This window comes from Citrus sinensis, chromosome 3 (assembly GCF_022201045.2).
Source record: "Citrus sinensis cultivar Valencia sweet orange chromosome 3, DVS_A1.0, whole genome shotgun sequence".
In the NCBI taxonomy this organism is placed as follows: Eukaryota; Viridiplantae; Streptophyta; class Magnoliopsida; order Sapindales; family Rutaceae; genus Citrus; species Citrus sinensis.
The window spans coordinates 10,329,933-10,351,877 of NC_068558.1; the positions used below are offsets into that span (position 1 = coordinate 10,329,933).

The 21,945-nt window shown below is 35.2% G+C and overlaps 1 non-coding gene across 1 annotated transcript; it reads left to right on the forward strand.

Annotated features, from left to right (window-relative positions):
• Positions 1-5,730: 5,730 nt before the first annotated feature.
• LOC112496263 (small nucleolar RNA R71) lies at positions 5,731-5,837 on the forward strand. The gene has a single exon (XR_003062768.2). It is a non-coding gene; the product is annotated as a small nucleolar RNA R71 (small nucleolar RNA).
• Positions 5,838-21,945: the final 16,108 nt, after the last annotated feature.

Below are 21,945 nucleotides of genomic sequence, written 5' to 3' on the forward strand. Positions count from 1 at the left end.
CTAGAATTCGAAGCGGCTCTATGAATTCTTCATATTTTTCTTCAGTGTGATAACTCTAGAATCGTGATGGATCTTTGAGGCGGCTTGCTGTTTTCTTGTATCTCGGCATTGCTGTAGCAGTAACAAATTGAGGTTACTGTTCCTGAGAGTAAAAAGAGAAGAAGAGGTTAAAAATTAGGAGAGTTGGATTTTGCGAAGGGAATGGGGAATAGTGGCGTAGAGTACTAAGCACAGTGACTCCTTTTTATAGTGGACTTTTAATTGGAGATAAATACGGTAACTTGAAATAATTGAGGGAATAAAATATTTTGAATTAAATGTGCATATCCCAAAATCATCGGCCAGTGAATTTAAAGCTCTATTTTCAGAGATTTGTTTCTGCAATTTCTATCCATATCCATGCATCCATCTGTCACGATTTTATCTCCAACGGTAAGTGAAAGGCTCCAGCTTTTAATTTACTGTAACGGTACAATTAGCTGCTGCAGCACCCATTCGCTTATTCTAACAACGGATACATACTCCCCACTAAAAGCTTCTGACACGTGGTTCACCTCTGAATTCTGCCACCATACATTCTCACATATCAATATAGAATTCAATTGTCACACTTACTAAATTCAAGTCTAAAATTATTAAAAGACATAGACATATCAAATTAAAGTGAAACTAAAGTATGCCATAATGGAAAAGGATAAAAATAAATGGTTAACATGGAAAAACAAGATTAAATAAAATGGTAAAGAGGGAGAGTTGTCCATAAAATTAAAGGATATCAAAATTGGTTTAAAGTGGTTGTCTCCTCAATGGGCTGCCTCTCATGAAGCGCTTGATTTAAGGTCCTTCAGCCTGACCTTCTATCTTTGCTCAATAGCTGGGTTCTTTAAGGAGTAACACCTCCTTTGAACATTCTGCTGCTGGATGTATGTAATGCTTAACCCTGTGGCCATTAACCTTGAACTCGTGGCCTATTTGTTCATCTAGAAGATCAACGGCTCCATGAGGGTAAGATTTTAACAACTTAAACGGGCCAGACCATCGTGACTTGAGGTTTCCCGGAAATAATCTTAGTCTTGTGTTTTGGAGCAACACTAATTGACCAGGGGTGAATTTCTTATGTTGAATATGCTTGTCGTGCCAGTGTTTTGTTCTCTCTTTATAAATTCTTGCATTTTCACATGAAAATAGCCGTAATTTATCAAACTCACGAAGTTGAAGTTTCCTTTACTCTGCTACAGCATGTATATCCCAATTTAATTTCTTTAGTGCCTAATGGGCTTTGTGCTCTAGCTCTAGTGGCAAATGACATGCTTTGCCATAAACAATTTGGTAAGGAGACATGGCGAGTGGAGTTTTGTATGTTGTTCTGTAAGCCCATAGAGTGTCATGCAAATATAAAGACCAATCTTTCTTTGTTGGGTTCACCACTTTTTCTAAGATCTTTTTAATTTCTCTGTTGGACACTTCAGCTTGACCATTGGATTGTGGGTGATATGTTGTTGTTATCTTGTGTCTGACTCCATATTTCATCATTGCTGCAGCAAAGATTTTGTTGCAAAAATGTGTGCCTTCATCACTAATAATTGCTCTAGGAGTGCCAAACCTGGAGAAAACATTTTTTTAAAGAAAAGTCACCATTGTTTTAGCATCATTGGTAGGTAGTGCTGCAGCTTCTACCCACTTGGAGACATAATCTATAGCAACAAGGATAAATAAGTTCCCAAAGGATGGGGAAAAAGGTCTCATGAAATCTATTCCCCAAATATAAAAAACTTCCACTTCCAGTATATTAGTCAATGGCATCTCATGTCTGCTAGTTATGTTCCTTGTCCTTTGACACCTGTCACAACATTTAACAAATTCATAAGCATCTTTAAAGATAGTGAGTCAATAATAACCTAATTACATAACTTTAGCAGTTGTTCTGTGACTATCAAAATGTCCTCCATATGCTGCAGTATGACATGACTCTAGTATTTGAGGTATTTCTTCTGCTGCAACACATCTTCTTATTACTTGATTTGAGCATAGCTTATATAAATGTGGGTCATCCCACTGATAACTTCTAACATCATGAAGAAATTTCTTTTTCTCTTGAAATTTCAGCTCAGGTGGTAGCAACCCACTTACTAAGTAGTTAGCAAAGTCGGCATACCATGGAGGTTCTAACTGCTGCAGCATCTGTGATTGCTATATTACCAACAACTATTCATCAGGAAAAGTTTCGGTGATGCCCTTCCTTATCAATGTACTAGTGTCTGCTTCCAGCCATGACAAGTGGTCTGCCACTTGATTCTCAGTCCCCTTTCTATCTTTAATTTCCAGATCAAATTCTTGAAGCAATAAAATCAATCTGATTAATCTTGGTTTGACATCCTTCTTTGAAATTAAATATTTGATGGCTGCATGGACTGTGTAAACAGTTACTTTGGTACCCACCAGGTAAGCTCTGAATTTGTCAAAAGCAAAAATTACTGCTAGCAACTCTTTCTCTGTAGTGGTGTAATTGATCTAAGTTGGAGTGAACGTTTTGCTTGCATAGTATATAGAATGAAAAACCTTATCCTTTCTTTGCCCCAATACTGCCCCCACATAATGATCACTAACATCACACATCAATTAAAATAGTAAAGTCTAATATGGAGATATAACTACTGGAGCAATGATCAGAGCTTTCTTTAGTTCTCCAAATGCTTTAAGGCACTCTGTGTCAAAGTGAAATGGTTTGTCATGCTCCAGCAATGAACACAGAGGCTTAGCTACCTTGGAGAAATCCTTAATGAATCTTCTGTAGAATCCAGCATGACCCAAAAAACTCCTAACATCTTTTACTGACGTTGGAGGTGGCAGTTTATCTATTACCTCTATCTTGGCTTTATCTGCCTCAATACCATCCTTGGATATCTTGTGACCCAGCACTATTCCTTCTTGCACCATGAAATGGCACTTTTCCCAATTGAGTACTAAGTTAGTCATCTCACATCTTTTAAGAACTTATTCTAAGTTGTGTAAATAATCATTGTATGTTTCTCCAAAAACTGAGAAGTCATCCATGAAAACTTCCAAAGTTTGCTCTACCATTTCAAAAAATATAGACATCATGCATCTCTGAAAAGTTACTGGAGCATTGCATAGCCCAAATGGCATTCTTCTGAAGGCAAATGTTCCATAAGGACAAGTAAATGTAGTATTCTCTTGATCCTCTGGAGTTATAGCAATTTGGTTGTAGCCTGAATACCCATCTAAGAAACAGTAGTACTGTTTTCCAGCAAGTTTGTCCAACATCTGATCTATGAATGGAAGTGGGAAATGGTCTTTTCTTGTGGCTTTGTTGAGCTTCCTGTAATCCATACACACTCTCCATCCAGTCACTGTCCTTGTAGGAATAATTTCATTTTTCTCATTAGCCATCATTGTTATCCCTCATTTCTTGGGAACACATTGAACTGGGCTTACCCATGAACTATCTGATATTGGGTATATAATTCCAACATCTAACCATTTGATGATTTCCTTCTTCACCGCTTCTTTCATGATAGGGTTCAACTTTCTCTGGTGTTCAACTGAATTGCTGGAGCAATCTTCTAGCATAATTTTATGCATGCAAATTGATGGGTTTATCCCCTTTATATCTACCATAGTCCATCCAATCGCTCTTCTGTATTTTCCAAGCAAATCTACTAAACTCTGTTCTTGACCTGAATTCAAAGTAGAAGAGATGATTACAAGGACTGTGTTATTTTAACCAAGATAAGCATATTTTAAATGTGAAGGTAGCAGTTTTAATTTAAGATTATGAGGTGATTCAATAGATGGTAAAGCTGTTTTTACTTCCCTGTCTGAAAGATTCAGATGCTCAATGAACCTGGTGTGCCTATCAGATTGCTTTTCTTCCATCCAATCTGTCTGAATTGCTGCAACATCTTCCTCTTCTACATCATCAAATGTATTGACTCTGTTAAATGCTTTACTACAGCATCTATCCATTCTGTCTGCTACAATAAAATCCACTACACTCAAGAAGTTGCAGTCTTCTACTTCATCAGGGTTTCTCATAGCTTCTAGTACATTAAATGTAACTTGCTGATCATTCACTCTCATGGTGAGCTCTCATTTCTGAACATCTATTAGAGTCTTTTCAGTTGCTAGGAAATGTCTTCCAAGTATAATAGGTACCTTTTTATCAGCTTCAAAATCCAGTACAATGAAATCCACTGGAAAGATGAATTTATCAACCTTCACCAGTACATCCTCTATTTTTCCTTCAAGGTATGCATGAGATTTATCAGCCAATTACAGAGTGACTGTTGTTAGTCTGCATTCCCGTACTTCAAGCTGTTTAAATACAGATAATGGCATCAAATTAATGCTAGCTCCCAAGTCACAAAGTGCTCTGCCAGCATACCTAGTCCCTATAGAGCAGGGTATTGTAAAACTCCTTAGATCTTTTAATTTTGTGCGAATTTTACTCTGGAGCATATGACTGCTTTCCTGTGTTAAAACAACAATTTCAAACTCTCCCAGCCTTCTTTTTTGTGCCAAGATATCTTTTAGAAATTTCACATAATTTGGTATTTGTTCCAAAACTTCTACAAAAGGTATATTTATGTGCAGTTGCTTCAGTACTTCTAGAAATTTGCTGAACTGCTTGTCTTATTTTTGCTTCTGGAACATTTGAGGGAAGGGTGGTGGATGTCTAACTGCTGGTTAGATTCAGGAGGTACCAAACTCTGTTTGTTTAGGGTGGTGCATGTTGTGGCTACTGGTGTGGCAACTTCCTTTTCAGCATGATCTGATTGCATTTCTTCTGCAGTTGATGTAGCTTGGCCCAATAATTCAGTGTCTTGATGGGGATTTTGCTGTAGCGAGCTTCCATTTTGAGTTGGTTTTTGTGCTGAATTGCATTTCATCCCTTTTTTGGTTATCTCAATTGGTATATCAACATTCTTTTCAGATTTCAAACTAATTACTTTACAGTGTTTTTTGCTCTCTCTCCTAGGATCTTTTGTGTTGCTAGGTAGGCTCCCTTGAGTTCTGATGCTCATTGCTGTAGCTAGTTGTCCCATTTAGTTCTCAAGGTTTCTCAAGGACACAGCTTGACTCTGCACAATTGCTTCATTCTTTGTAATATACTCCTTGATCAGTGTTTCCAATGAAGTGATTGGATCCTGACTGATTTGTTTTTGCCCTTGACTCTACTGATGAAAAATAAGTGGCTATGTGTTTCTATTTTGTCTATTGAATGCTTGAGCATTTTGATTCTGACTGCTCCATGAAAAGTTTGGGTGTTATTTCCAGCCTGGGTTGTAATTATTTGAATATGCGTTGTTCTGAGGTTGTCGATTGAAGTTACCCACATAGTTTACTGAGGCTGGATTTCTAGGACAATTATCAAAATCATGTTCTTCACCACAATAGACACAAGAAAGTTCAGTACCTTGCTTTACTGTTGCTAGAGCAGCTGTCATGGCTTTTACCATGTTAGTCAATGAGGTTACTTGAGCTGATAAGGCTGTAATTGCATCAATGTTATTTACCCCTACTGATCCTCTTGCTACTGGTTGCCTGGCTGAAGGCCACTGATAATTATTGTTGGCAATTCTTTCCAGAATTTCATAGGCTTCAGTGTAAGATTTGGATAATAAAGCTCCATTTGCTGAAGCATCCACCATTAACCTTGTACTCGGATTTAACCCATTATAGAAAGTTTCCAATTGAATGCAACAAGGGATACCATGATGAGGACACCTTCTGAGCAATTCCTTAAATCTTTCCCAAGCCTCGTACGGAATTTCATCTTCAAATTGGTGGAAGGAAGAAATCTCATTCCGCAACTTTGCATTTTTTGTCGGTGGGAAATATTTCATTAAGAATTTATCAGCCAATTCATTCCATGTAGTGATGGAATCAGATGGTAACAAATTTAACCATGCTCTTGCTCGATCTCTTAAGGAATAAGGGAAGAGCCTCAGCCTTAAGGCATCTTATGTCGCTCCAGCAATCTTGAAAGCATCACTTACTTTCAAGAACAATTTGATATGGAGATGAGGATCTTCATTAGGCAATCCATTGAATTGTCCCACTGTTTGTAACATTTGAAACATCACTGGTTTTAACTCAAAATTTGTTGTTTCTACCTCAGGTCTGACGATCCCAGGGTGTACAACTTGCGGAGTTAGTACAACGTAATATCTTATAGCTCTGTCTCTGTCATCAGCCATGTAAATAATATTGTTGTTGCTTGGTTGTCTCCCGTTAGCAGGTTCATTCTGTTCTTCTTGAATGTTGACTGGCTGTAGAGGCCCGTGAGGATTCAAATTTTGCGCATCCTGTAAATTATTCATGCTTGAAGCAATTTTTGTATTCCTTTTTTCTTTTCGTAGTTTCCTGACAGTCCTTTTAATCTCAAGATCGAATTGGAATGCCACAGATCTGTCTTTGCGCATGCATGTACCGATCTGCAAATAAATAAAATGAATCAAATTAAATTTGGCGCTATCAAGATTTACTTCACACTTAAAAAATAAACAATCAATCCCCGACAACGGCGCCAAAAACTTGTTGGTTAATTTCTATAAGCAATTATTATCAATGCCAATGTGCAAGTATACACAACAAGTAATAAAGTGATGAGTATTCAAAATCATCTCCATAGGGATTGATGTTACTCAAAATGCTGAAGCAAATCACAATAATGCAAATCAATTAAGGACCGAAACAAACAATTGTCGAATAATTCTATGTAACTAATAGTTGTAAGAGATGAAAATAAAACAATACTGTAATAAAATAAACTGAGTTCAATGTGTCTAAGATTCAATTGAGAATATAGTAGTTGAATGATCAAACTCTCCTAATAGGATGACTGTTGTTTACTAAATTAGTACCAGTTGTTACAATAAGTGCTGCAGCAATAGGTAGAATACATTTGCATCCGCAACTATCACATGTTGGAAACCTCATACCTTTAAATCTACTAACAATGACCAGTTGCTCATATATTAATGGTATGACATTATAACCTTTAATCTCTCTACCCTATAAGGTGAGCACCTATGTCTAGAGTGTCACAAATCTTAACTTTAAGTATTGCCCTTATGGGATTCAAGATAACCTAATCTAGGAAACTCGACTTGAGAATAAGTAATACTCTAATAATGTCCACTAAGACATGCCCTTTTACTGCTCTGTGTTAACTGAAACTATTAAATGGGTGGTCAACAGAAATAACAATTGTATTCATAAAAACTACTATAGTATAATGCCACAGCATTACCATAACAACATAAAAGAACAGTCAAGAACCCATTAGATTATTTGTCACTCAAGTTGCTGAGTAAACCAGATCTGAGTATGTACCCCATATGCAGAATTGTGTTCAAAGGTAGCAAGAGTTATGAGCAATGTTGTAGCACTGTTAAAAAAAAAATTCATATGTCTAAGGCATCAAGTAGTCAGGTCTGTTCATGAGCCCCATGTTCAGCCTTAAGTAAAAGATACCTCTAGATAAAAGTACATTATAGTTACTGCTGCAGCAACTCTGATCTGGGCATGGTTTAAGTAATTGGGTGTCGTCATTACAAGTGATTGACATTCACATGAAAGATAAATGTTACAGTGAGGAGGTTGATGACTCCTCAGTTTAGCAATATTAGAACAATCACAGTTTGAATATGTGAAATTTATGCTACCCCTTTTATGAATAAAGTATATCATTGCTGAAATTTCTGTAGTCCATTGGTGATGTTATAGCATATCTGGAATTTAATCAAAGTAGCACACACACACTATCGACAGAAAGAAGCTTAAGTCTAGAACTGATTTACTATGGGCATTTTGTATGATTGGGATTGTGATCTGAAGGTGAAAGAATCTTTGCAAATTGGATAAAAGAGCTAAAGTTGTGTGCATGTTTGTTTGCGGGAAATATTAATATATGTCATTACTTGAGGGCAAGCAATGGTTTAAGTTTGGGGGTGTGATAACTCTAGGAAATGAGAGTTATTACATCAATTCTAGACTTGAATCAAGGTCACTTAGAGAACAAATAAGGTGTTTTTATTACATTTTGGGTACCTTTTGCATAAACATTCATTTTAGTTGAGTTTTAATAAGTTTGATTGAATCATAGTAATTTGTGCTAAAAACAGGTTTTAAATTCGTGAGAGGATGTTGAGGCATTAGAAGAGCAAGAGGAGGACGGACGATGGCCACAAAAGAAGTAAAGCACAATCGGGAATTAAACAGTGCTATAGCGGCTGTTAGAGCAACCATGCTGTAGCAATTTAGGAGCAGTGCGGGAGAAAATTTAGGCGCGAGTCAGCCCTAAAGTCGCGAGCTGCATGTTTCCTAATTTAAACACATGCACACTCATGGGCTTTGGTTTTAACCTAATTTGCAATATAAAAAGGAGGCATGCACCACATAGAAGGGCGGCAAAGAATTATCACTATAGTAATTAGAAGGAACAAAAGAGAAGAAGATCAGAATTGAAGAGTGTTGTTACGGCAACATTGGACAATCGTGCAGAATTACTTGACTTTGATTTTTATTGTGCTCAACTTATATTTATCTTTTTCCTTTAATTGATTTGATGTATTCCGAGACCAATATATTTGTGTTTATTTTTCTCATCCAGATTATGAACTAAATTTACTTGTAGTTGAGTGACAAATAATTCAATGGGTTCTTGACTGTTCTTTTATATTATTATGGTAATGTTGTAGCATTATACTCTAGTAGTTTTTATGAATACAATTGTTATTTCTGTTGACCACCCATTTAATAGTTTCAGTTAACACAGAGCAGCAAAAGGGCATGTTTTAGCGGACATTATTAGAGTATTACTTGTTCTTAAGTCGAGTTTCCTGGATTAGGTTATCTTAAATCCCATAAGGGCAATACTTGAAGTTAAGATTTGTGACACTCTAGACATAGGTGTTCACCTTGTAAGGTAGAGAGATTAAAGGTTATAATGCCATACTATAAATATATGAGCAACTGGTCATTGTTAGTAGATTTAAAGGTATGAGATTTCCAACATGCGATAGCTGCGGATGCAAATTTATTCTACCCATTGCTTCAGCACTTATTGTAACAACTGGTACTAATTTGGTAAACAACAGTCATCCCATTAGGAGAGTTTGATCATTCAACTACTATATTCTCAATTGAATCTTAGACACATTCAACTCAGTTTATTTTATTACAATATTGTTTTATTTTCATCTCTCACAACTATTAGTTACATGGAATTATTCGACAATTGTTTGTTTCGGTCCTTAATTGATTTGCATTATTGTGATTTGCTTTAGCATTTTGAGTAACATCAATCCCTGTGGAGACGATCTTGAATACTCATCACTTTATTACTTGTTGTGTATACTTGCACATTGGCATTGATAATAATTGCATATAGAAATTAACCAACAAGTTTTTGGCGCCGTTGCTGGGGATTGATTGTTTATTTTTTAAGTGCGAAGTAAATCTTGATAGTGCCAAATTTGATTTGATTCATTCTATTTATTGGCAGATCGGTACATGCACGTGCAAAGATAAACAAAAATTACAAAGAAGAAAAAAAATAACTTGAAAAATTAAATTACAAAATTTTAAAGAAGAGAAAAAGAAAAGAAATTCTTACCTCAAAATGTAAATTCATTTTTTTTCCTTTTTTTAAATAAAACAAATTACAAGAAAATAACTAAAAGAAATTATTTACAAAAATTAATTCTACGAATTAAAATAACTTACCTCCCTGGCAACAGCGCCAAAAACTTGTTGTGCAAATTTTATTGAACTCGCAAGCGCACGAATCTATTGTAGAATAGATTAACGGTGACAAGTGTCGATCCCACGAGGTGGTGGATTTTAATTATATGTAGAATTAATTTTCTCTGAGGATGGTAGGATTTGTGGTGAAAGTAACTTAAATTATCCTAAAATTTGAATTAAAATGGCGAGAATAAATTGAAGAGAAAACTATTATAATTGAAGCGCTTGGGTATCTGGATCTACATCAACATGCACCATGCGCTAAATATTTCTTATTAATGTCAATTAAATCATGAGGGGGGTATCCACTCCTCATGAACTACACTCTAATCAATATGGTGCTAATAGCTTCTCGTGCCAAATAATAATAACCTTGTACTAAGGAGCCGGTGAAAGCAATGCGGTATCTAGACAAGAATATTACTATTTGTCCATGAAAAGTCAAAACATCCACAAAAATTAAAGAGGAAGAGAAAATAAATTTACCAAATAAAGCCCATGGCACATGTTGAGACTTCTCCTTCAACCCAAACTTGAAAGAAAATTAGTTACTCATAATTGAACTAGGGGTAAAATAAGAATTATTAAAATATGTAAAAAATACAAGATGGAGAAAGAATTACAGAAAATGGAGCCCAAAAATGGATTCAGAGATGCCAAATTAGGGGGAGAGACCCTTTTTTTATAGATACATTGAGTAAATTATAGCCATCGGATTAAAAACAGTTTGGACGCTCAGGATTGCGCTACGTCATCAGTCAGCAATACGCGGTTTGACCATGCGGTTTGAACAGTCAACCGGCTTGAACAGTGACGCAGTTTGGTTGAAAATAATCTTACGTATATGCATGTACCGTACGCGTAATTTTTGGTCTACTGATATGCTGCCACTTCATCAATCAATAGTACATAAGAATTTTAGTCCAATAGAATCGTGACACCTCATCAATCAATGTCACGTCATCATTCTGTATATGTGAACAGTGTCGTGAACAGTAACATGGACATTACCGTACATGTGAATAGTACCGTACATGTGAACAGTGACATTTTTCCTTTTATGCTCCTCCTAAGGTTTTGGACTGTCCTGAGTTCAAAAATGATGTCTGTTTTACCGTCTAATCTCTCGTTCATTGTGAAATGACCATAATGCTCCTAAAATATATAAAATACTTAATTAAAATAAAGCACACATAATTAAATCACAAGAAACTTAAATACATAAAAGTAAGGGTGTTAGTAAAACATGAAGTGTAAAATGACGATTTTCTCCTTTGTAAATTTACATGTTCTAACACTCAAGACATGTATGGCGGCAAAACTCATTAATAGGTTCAGCTGTGCTAAAGTTTTAAAAATATTCAGTCAAATTCTCTTCAATGTATCATTAATGTTTAATGTGAATGTCTATCACTTGTAATGATGACACCCAACCAATACACAGATCTGAGTTGCTGCAGCAATAACATGTGAAATGCCATAATATAGTCTTATCTAAAAACACATTTGACTCAAGGCTATAGGCTCATGAACAGTCATGCCTACTCAATATCCTAGACAAAGCACTCCTTTTTTTTTTTACAGATACTACAGCAATGTTCATAGCTCTTGTTGCATTTGACTCAAGTCTGCATATGAAGTGCATACTCAGCCCTAATTACTCAGTAATTTAAGTTAGTGGAGCAAAATTTATTTCATAACAAGCACAGTTTAACAAAAATTTTCCCTCAGACTTAAGATATTTTTTACCCTTTTTGGTTTTCCTGGCTTTGCTATAGCATACTCATAAAACTCAATTAAAGCCGAAGTGTTGAGACAAAATCTTAACCTTCATCTATAAATTATCCCTACTTGTCAGTCATAAATACTAAATGACACTCAATTTATCTTTATTAGTTTTTCCAATCCATACACAAATACTAGATAACAGAGCTTCACATAACACACAACACAAACACATGCACTCACAAACACATTTCACCGTAACACAACCCTCCTAAACTTAAGAGGTGTTGCGTCCTCACAGGCATACAAAATAAACCAAGACAAACATGCATACACAAACAAAAAAAAAACAATTTAAAATGAACAAGCTAAGATAAATAAATAAAAGAAAAGTTTTAGAAGGTGGAAAATTAAATGGGACTGGTAAGAGATACTCTTATGTTGTTAGATGGTCTACTGCATCTCTAGTTGGAAAAAGGTTCATTTCTTCTTAGTTGCCCTTTGCAAACGTTCCTTAGGTAAACCTGTGTTATAGCAACCAACTGTTTCTTTTTCTAGCTCTAAGTTGGACTGATTGGTGGGGTTCCAACAGGTTCAGTAACTATGGGCTGAGTTGGTCTTATTCGCTTGTGCTTTAGCTCTTATGGTGTTGTAGCACCTCTAAAGGTTTGTGCCCTTTTGCGTTTGCTAAATACCCTAGGAGTTGTGGCAGGAGATTTAATTAGAGTTTGTTATGTAACAACTTAAGCAGGTTTTGTTGCAGCAGGTTCATAAGCAGTGATGCTAGTGAAAATGTCTCTTAGAATACTTCTTGCTTCTTCTATTCTAGTAACCCTACTAATAGCTTGCTCTATAACTACATCCACATCCTCTTCCCAATCGGATTCTGACTTCTCGTCTTTTGAAATTTTCTCTTTTCTTTTGCATAAAGGAGTCACCTTTGGGAGTTCTACCTCTCTTTCCTCCTCTTCTGTCTCTCCTTTTTATTTATCTTCCTCTTCTTAGTCTTCTGCTTCTGCTTCAACATTTTATGCTTCTTTTTGCGCTGGTTGTTTATCTTTCTCAGACTCTCCTTCCCTTTCCTCTCTTACTTCAGTATCTTCACTCTCTTCTGTTGTAGCTGCTTCCCCTGCCTCTCCAAAATTGAACTGCTGCAATAATGAATCTGAAAGTTTGCATCTTTACTCTTTATGTATAGGGCAAATTGGTGTTTTTGGGCTTCTAAATGTTGCAAGTAAGTCCAAAATCTCTTATTCCCTTCCATTTGGGCTTAGACAAATGCCTGCACTGCCTCACTGAGCCCTTGAAGCATATCTCGACCCCTGTAGCATGTTATGTCCTTATTGTATCAGGGCGTTCAAAAGTTGTTGCATGTGTAAACTCCCCAGCTATTCTCTCCACTGTCCTCACAGTAATGGCTCATTCATTCTTTATTCGCTCATCATTGTCTTTAAATTGAACTCTCGATGCCTCACATATACTCGTGATAAAAGAAGGGAATAACAATGCAACAGATTTGTGCTTTTTCATAGCACAATCTTTAATTTTCCTCTTAATAACTTTGCCCACATCTATCAGTAAACCCTTAACTATGGCATAGAAGAGAATGAGCCTATCTTTTTATATTGTGGTAATATAAGTAGTTGGCATTAATCTGGATTTCAAAAACTTGACCAAAACTTTGGCAATAGGTTTCAAATCGATTATATTAATCACTCGACTTTCTTCGTTCATTCATGCACTACCCGGGATAGTTAAGGTTTTAAATACTTCCGCCTATTTCTTAACGGTCATATTCTCAGCAAATTAAGTGTACTCATATTCTATAGCAGTGGATAAATCATAAAAGGCATTAATAACTCTAAAGTCTAAAGGAACTTGGACTTGCCTTATAGAAATATTGCAATGATCCTATTGCAATATGTTGGAGTAAAATTTTTTAACAACCGGGACGATTAGGTCTTAAGATGAGAGCAATATTTGACCCATACTTGCCTTGTTGCAACATTATGAATGCTACTCATTACACTCGTGGGTTGCTTGGGGAAGATGAAGCCCTTTTCCCCCAAGAGTTTTTGTTGCTCGATAAATTCTTCAAATTTGTCTTCGGCCTTGTAACTATGAAAGCGTTATAGGTTCTTTAATCCAACAGCATTGCTAGAGCAAATGTAATAGAATTGTATGGTGCTTAAAAGAGAAATAAATCACAAAAGGAATTATAAATAATGGTGAGAGTTTATTAATGGGAAGAGAGAATTGTGCTGGAAGTGAAAACACTACAATAAATCTTTAATTTATAGCTAGAGATAAAATAGAAAAGGAAACATAATTAATAGGATAATTTGGAAAGAATATTTGAAATTTAAAACAAATCCAATTTTAAAAAGGAAAATGTATTTGTCACGCTAATTGAGGGATTGCACAATCATTCATTATCTATAACTTTAATCTGCTGAAGTCATCTAGAAAAAACTCCCCACGATAAGAATAATTTCCGCGACTGTCACTGCAACAGTAAAAATCGTTGTTACAACAACTAATCTAGTGCTGCAAAAACTGTAATAAAGTCCCATGTTTAATGAGAACTATTTTCCAACTGTCATATTGTATGTTGGGCTGCAACAACTCATGTCAATTTCTTCGCCCTTTTTTTATATATGCTGCAATAAAATAAAAGAAAGAAAGGAAAGTAAATAATCAATCCGAAATGACAAAAATCGAGAATAAAAGCATGCAAAATTAGACTTAATATTAAATTGAAATAACTCCCATAATCATTGGGTTGCCTCCCAATTAGTGCTTGATTTTAGGTCCTTCAGCATGACTATACTTGATTGCCCATGTTGGATCCCTCAGGAACAAGTTCTCCCTCAGGTGCTCTCATGTAATGCTTCACTCTATGCCCATTCACCTTGAATTCTCGACATATTCTTTCATCTGAGAGTTTAACAGCCCCATGAGGATATACCTTGATAAGCTTGAAAGGTCCTGACCATCTAGACTTTAATTTTCCAGCAAAGAGCTTTAATCTCGAGTTATAAAGCAAGACTTGAGTGCTTGGAATGAGTTCCTTTTTCTGGATTCTTTGGTCATGTCATTGCTCCTCTACCTCACAAAGTTGTAATTTCATTTGTTCTATTGCCACAATCGTGTCCATGTTCAATTGCTTGTGCTCTAGCTTCAATGGCAAGTGACACGCTTTTCCATAAACAATTATGTATTGTGATATGCCAATTAAAGTTTTATAGGCTGTTCTATGATCCCATAAGGAGTCATTTAATCTAAGTGACCAATTCTTTCTATTTGGACTCACAACTTTCTCCAAAATCTTCTTTATCTCCCTGTTGGATACCTCTGCCTATTCATGTGCTTACGGATAATATGTTGTAGCAACCTTATGCTTAATTCCATACTTGGCCAATGCTGCAGTGAATGTTCTGTTGCAAAAATGTGTTCCTTCATCACTAATAATGGCTCTTGGAGTGCCAAATCTTGAGAAAATATTTTTTTAAAGAAACTTCACCACTGCCTTGGCATCATTAATAGGTAATGCTACATCTTCCAACCATTTAGAGACATATTCTATAGCCACTAGTATGTATAGGTTGCCAAAAGAGGGTGGGAACAGTCCCATAAAATCTATCCCCACATACACTAAAAAGCTCCACTTTTAGAATGTTAATAAGTGGCGTTTCATGTTTCTTTAGAGATATTTCCTACCTTTTGACACTTATCACAACATTTAACAAACTCATAAGCATCTCTAAAAGTATATGGCTAGTAGTAACCTGATTGAACTTTTGCCACCATCTTGTGCCCTCCAAAGTGTCCTCCATATGCTACAACATGGCAAGACTGCAAGATATTTGAAATTTCTTCATTTAGTACATATCTTCTAATCACATGGACTGAACACATCTTGTACAAGTAAGGCTTATCCCATTGGTAACACTTCACATCATAAAGAAACCTCTTTTTTTTTGTTACTGGTAACTTAAATCTGGTGGTAATAGTCCACTTACCAAATAGTTAGCAAAGTCTACATACCATGGGAATCTCGATTGCTATAGCATCTGAGAATGGTATAGCATTAACAATTGCTCATTAGGAAATGTTTCTGTAATATCCTGCATGGTCAAAGTGCTTTCATCTACTTCTAGCTTGGAAAGATGGTTTGCTACTTGATTCTCAGTGTCTTTTTTGTCCTTGATCTCCAAGTCAAATTCTTATAACAATAGGATCAACCTAATCAACCTTGGTTTGGCATCCTTTTTTGAAATCAAATACTTTATAACTGAATGATCTGTCTAAACAGTCACTGTAGTGCCAACCAAATAAACCCTGAATTTATCAAATGTAAAAACAACTGCCAACAACTCTTTTTCAATGGTAGTGTAATTTAGTTGTGCATTAGTTAAGGTCTTGCTGGCATAATAAATGGAGTGAAACATCTTCCATTTTCTTTGCCCTAGCACTGCTTTAACAAAATGGTTGCTAGCATCATACATCAATTCAAAAGGCATACTTTAATCAGGTGCTATAATAATTCATGTTGTAACAAGAGCTTTTTTCAACTCAACAAAAGCCTTTAAACAATATTCATCAAATTTGAAAAGTCTGTCATGTTCTGGCAATATACATAATGCTTTGGCTATTTTGTAAAAGTATTTAATAAACCTTCTATAAAACTCAGCATGTCCTAGGAAACTCCTAATGCCTTTTACTAAAGTTGGTGGTGGAAGTTTATTAATCACCTCTATTTTTATCTTGTCCACTTCTATTCCCTTTCTAGAGATTCTATGGCCTAGGACTATCCTTTCTTGTACCATAAAATGGCACTTTTCCCAATTTCGTACCAAGTTGGTCTCCTCACATCTCTTAAGCACATTTTCTAGGTTGTGTAAACAATCATCATATGATTCCTCAAAAATCGAAAAGTCATCCATGAATACCTTAAGTGTTTGCTTGACTATATCTGAAAAAATGGACATCATACACTTCTAGAAAGTTGCTAGAGTATTGCACAAACCGAATGACATTCTTCTAAAAGCAAATGTCTCATAAGGAAAAATGAATCTTGTCTTATCCTAATCCTCTGGTGCTATAGCAATCTGGTTGTAGCCTAAATATCCATCCAAGAAACAATAATATTCTTTTCCAGTAAGTGTGTCCAGTATCTGACCTATGAAAAGCAATAGAAAGTGGCATTTCCTTGTACCTTTGTTTAGCTTCATATAATTTATGCAAACTCTTCACCCAGTCATTGTTCTTGCGGGAATGAGCTCATTCTTTTCATTTGCTACAACAGTCACTCCACATTTCTTTGGAACACATTGAACTAGACTTGCCCATGAGCTATCTGATATTGGCTAAATAATTCTAACATCAAGTCATTTAATGATCTCCTTCTTCACAACTTCCTTCATGATGGGATTAAGTTTTTTTGTTGCTCAATAAAATTATTGTATTAATCTTCTAGCAGAATCTTGTGCATGCATCTAGATAGGCTGATTCATTTAATATCTACTATGGTCTATCCAATAGACTTCTTATATCTCCCCAATACAACCACCAAGCTCTTCTCTTGATCTGCATTCAAAGATGATGAGATGATTACATATAGTGTATTATTATCACCAAGATAAAGATATTTTAGATGTGAAGGTAAAAGTTTTAATTCTAAAATAGAAGTGACTCAATAGAGGGAACAGACGGTTTTACTTCTCTGTTTGAGAGATTTAGAGATTCAAAGTGTTTGTCAGCCCTCACAGGTTGCTTCTCTCGTAACCATGTCACGTTAACTGCTTCAGGATCTTCATCTTCAAATTCGTCAAATGTTACAGTATTGATTTCCTCTTTACTACAGCAATTGTTTAACCTCTCTGTCACGGCAAAGTCCACAACACTGATAAAATTACAGTCTTCAACCTCATCAGGACTCTTCATAGCATCCAACACATTAAATGTAACTTGCTAGTCATTCACCCGCATAGTCAACTCTCATTTTTGCACATCAATTAGAGTCTTCCCTATAACTAAAAAAAGGTCTTCCTAAAATGATTGGTACTTCTTCGTCTGTTTCAAAGTCTAACACTATGAAATCCACCAGAAAAATAACTTTATCTATCTTCACCAATACATCTTCAATCTTCCCTTCTAGATAAATGTGAGATCGGTCAGTAAGTTGCAATGTCATTGCTGTTGGCCTAACTTCTCCAACTCCCAATTGTTTGAACACTAATAAAGGCATGAGATTGATGCTAGCCACCAAATCACAAAGTGTCGTACCATTATATTTAGTTCTAATAGAGCATGGAATTGTAAAGCTCCCTATATCTTTCAACTTTTAAGGTATTTTGTTTTGAAGGATTTGGCTGCACTCTTGTGTTAGAGCAACTATTTTAAACTCTCCAAGCCTCATTTTCTTTGCCAGGATATTTTCAAGAACGTCAACACTTCGAGAAACTTGCTGAATTGTTTGTCTTGTTTTTGCTTCTGAAATCTTTGTGGGAAAGGTGTTGGATGTCTAAATTGTTGTACTACAGCAGGTTGTACATGTTGCTTCTCTTTTGCCATGTTATGAACTGATATGGTTGGCACTACAACATCTTCTTCCACATTTGCTGGACCATTATTTTCTGTTGATGTTGTGGCTTGGCTATTCACATCAATGGGCTGGAAAGTGGGTTGTTACAATTCCTCTTCAATGTGAGTTTCTCCTGGAGCCAAAATGGGTTCCACTGTTCTTTTTGGTTCACCAATAAGAATATGAACATCCTTTCTAGATTTTAAGTTAATCACCTTGCAATGCTTTTTTTCTTCTCTTCTCGGATCCTTTGTATTGCTGGGTAAACTGCCCTGAGGTCTGTTACTCAAAGATGTAGCAAGTTGTCCAATTTGATTCTCCAAATTTCTTCAAGACACGACTTGGCTCTAAATAAATGCTTCATTCTTCACAATGTATTCCTTAAGCAAAGGTTCAAGAGAGCTGAGTTGATCATTACCGGTGTTTCTTTGCCCTTGATTTTCTTAGTGAAATCCAGGTAGTTGAGCAGGCATGTTTTGTCCACTGGATACTACAGCATTCTAGTTCTAATTGCTCCATGAAAAGCTTGGGTGATGTCTCAATTCAGGGTTATAAGTGTTTAAATATAGATTATTATAGTTCTGTCTGTTAAAGTTGTGAGGTACAATTTTCTTAAATATAGTATAATTTATTTTTTAAGCTAACAAGCCCCTTAAGTTTATAATATTTAATTTTAAGGAATGATGACATAAGCAATGACATCAGAAATAATGACGTAAGCGATGACATAAGCGATGATGTAAGAAGAAGTGTAGAGAAAGTTAAAGAATTCTAAAATTTAGTAAGTTATTTATGAAAGTTAATCTCGACTATTGATCAAGAGTTATGGTGGCAAAATTCTAGCAATCCATTAGCCTTAAGAAATCCTATAAATAGCCCCCACTACCTCTCATTTTCAATGCAACCTAGAAATTTCATTCCCTTCTATTCTAAGTCATAATAACAAGAGTAGAGGAATTCTTAACTTAGAAAGGTCTAGATAAGTCAAGATCAAGAGGTAAGTAACACTTCAACTGCAATGTAAGGATAAAATTATTTTTATACTTAAGTTCAGTTTTAACAATCCTTTTATATTATGATGGTTGTTATAGTGTGATTAGTTATATTCTAAATCTTTATATGGTCGGCCCTGCCGCCTAATATGTGATGCTATGGTCGGCTCTGCCACCTAATATGTGATGTCATGGTCAGCTCTGCCGCCTAATATGTGATATTTATACTTAATTATGTTATAGTCGGTTATGCCGCCTATACTAAAGACTCTTGTTTTTAAATAATGTTGTGTGTTGATTTGTTATGCATCGAGGAATTTCAAATGTTATAAGTTGCGTTGGATGCATGCATATCATGGACTACATTATGAAGAAGACGTTTCAAAAAATGAATTTATGTAAAATATGTGGTTGTACTACTAGGTGGTTGTACTACTAGGTGGTTGTAACACTCCACTATATTATTTACTTAAAAATGCTTAAAAACATAGTTACTTTTAATATAAATACGAATTCTAAAAGTTTAGCACAATCCAACAATACTTTATTACAGAAAAGTAAGAGTCATATAGAGATTTCTTAGTTTATTTAAAAACTTAATTATTATATAAAACCAAGATACTTAATTTTATTAACACAAAGTTGAGCCCATCAAAAAATCTCAAGGTCGGTTATGCTCATATGCACTTCGTCTTACTTAGGATTTGGCGCCAGCTTAACCTACTCATTGTTACCTGCAATGTAAGGACTTAGTGAGCTAATGCCTAGTAAGATAACACTTTGATGCATGTATAAATTATGATGCATATGGATTCAAAACAACTGCCCTTGGGCCTCATTAGTTGATCTTTTGGGCATTACATATCGCCGTCCCCAAAAAATTTCTTTCAACTTAGCTTTGAGGGCTTGCCCTCCTTAGAACTTTGCCACCTAGTAGTACAACCACCTATTTTACATAAATTCATTTTCTGAAACGTCTTCTTCATAATGTAGTCCATGATATGCATGCATCCAATGCAACTTATAACATTTGAAATTCCTCGATGCATAACAAATCAACACACAATATTATTTAAAAATAAGATTCTTTAGTATAGGCGGCATAGCCGACCATAGCATAATTAAGTATAAATATCACATATTAGGCGGTAGAGCCGACCATGACATCACATATTAGGCGGTAGAGCTAACCATAACATCACATATTAGGCGGCAGAGCCAACCATAGCATCACATATTAGGCGGCAGGGCCGACCATATAAAGATTTAGAATATAACTAATCACACTATAACAACCATCATAATATAAAGGGATTGTTAAGACTAAACTTAAATATAAAAATAATTTTGTCCTTACATTGCAGTTGAAGTGTTACTTACATCTTGATTTTGACTTCTCTAGACCTTTCTAAGTTAAGGATTTCTCTACTCTTGTTATTATGACTTAGAATAGAAGGGAATGAAATTTCTAGGTTGTATTGAAAATGAGAGGTGGTGGGAGCTATTTATAGGATTTCTTAAGGCTAATGGATTGCTAGGATTTTGCCACCATAACTCTTGATCAATAGTTGATATTAACTTTCATAAATAACTTACTAAATTCTAGAATTCTTTAACTTTCTCTACACTTCTTCTTACATCATCGCTTATGTCATCGCTTACGTCATCATTTTATGTCATTGCTTATGTCATCATTCCTTAAAATTAAATATTATAAACTCAAGGGGCTTGTTAGCTTAAAAAATAAATTATACTATATTTAAAAAAATTGTACCTCACAAAAGTTTCCTACATATATGATCGAGGTTGGATTTCTAGGACAATTGTCAAATAAATGCCCTTCTCCATAATAAACACAAGATGGTTCAACAACTTGGTTAACAGTTGCTGGAGTAGTAGTCATAGTCTTCATCAAATTTGTTAATGAGGTTACTTAGGCTGACAAAATTGTTAAGGCGTCTACATTATAGACTCCTGTTATTCCTCTTATTGCAGCTTGCCTAGTTGATGGCCACTGATAGTTATTGTTGGCTATCCTCTCATTTTACTCATTTGATTTTATAGTATTTTCTTTTTTTTGTTGAAAATTAGTAAAAAGGACTACAATTAAGAAAAACAGTTTAAAACCAATCTAAAAACTACAAAAAAGAAAAAGCTCAAAATTGCATTAACCACATTTAACCTGAATTGACCCGATTTCAACCAACCCAAATTTACTTGATTTCTACCAACCCGAGCTAAATCTAATGCGTATCTAATTCGAACCTGATCCTACCTGAATTCAATCCAATTTTTTTACCCGATCTGAATATATATCGGATTGAATCAGGTCGGGTTGTAAGTTTGGGTTGCGTTCGGATTAATTTTTACCCAACCCGAACAATTTAAAACCCAATCGGGTTGACCCAAACCCGATTTTACCCACCCCTAATTCCAAGTAATCCCTTAATTTACCTAATAATTTAACTTTATAAACTTTTCTACACCCACATGATCCCATTATTATTATTATTATTATTATTATTATTATTATTATTATTATTATTATTATTATTATTATTATTATTATGATGATGATGGTGTCGTCAAAGAAGGAAAATCATCTTATTTTTCTGAGAAAACTAATTAATTAAGGTCTCTTGATCATTAGATTAAAGATTGTAAGGCCTTATTGATGTTGCTCTGAGAATTCAATGGAAGATGAATTCCTTTAAAAAAAATTAAAATCAGGTTGGTTGCAAACACGTTTAAAAAGCCGAATCTTTTTTAGTAGAGTGGTGTGTAGAGTACAGAAAAATGAGAGAAATTTGTCATTTTTCTCTCTATACACCTACTCTCTCTCTTTGCTTTTCTTCTTTATTTCTCTCT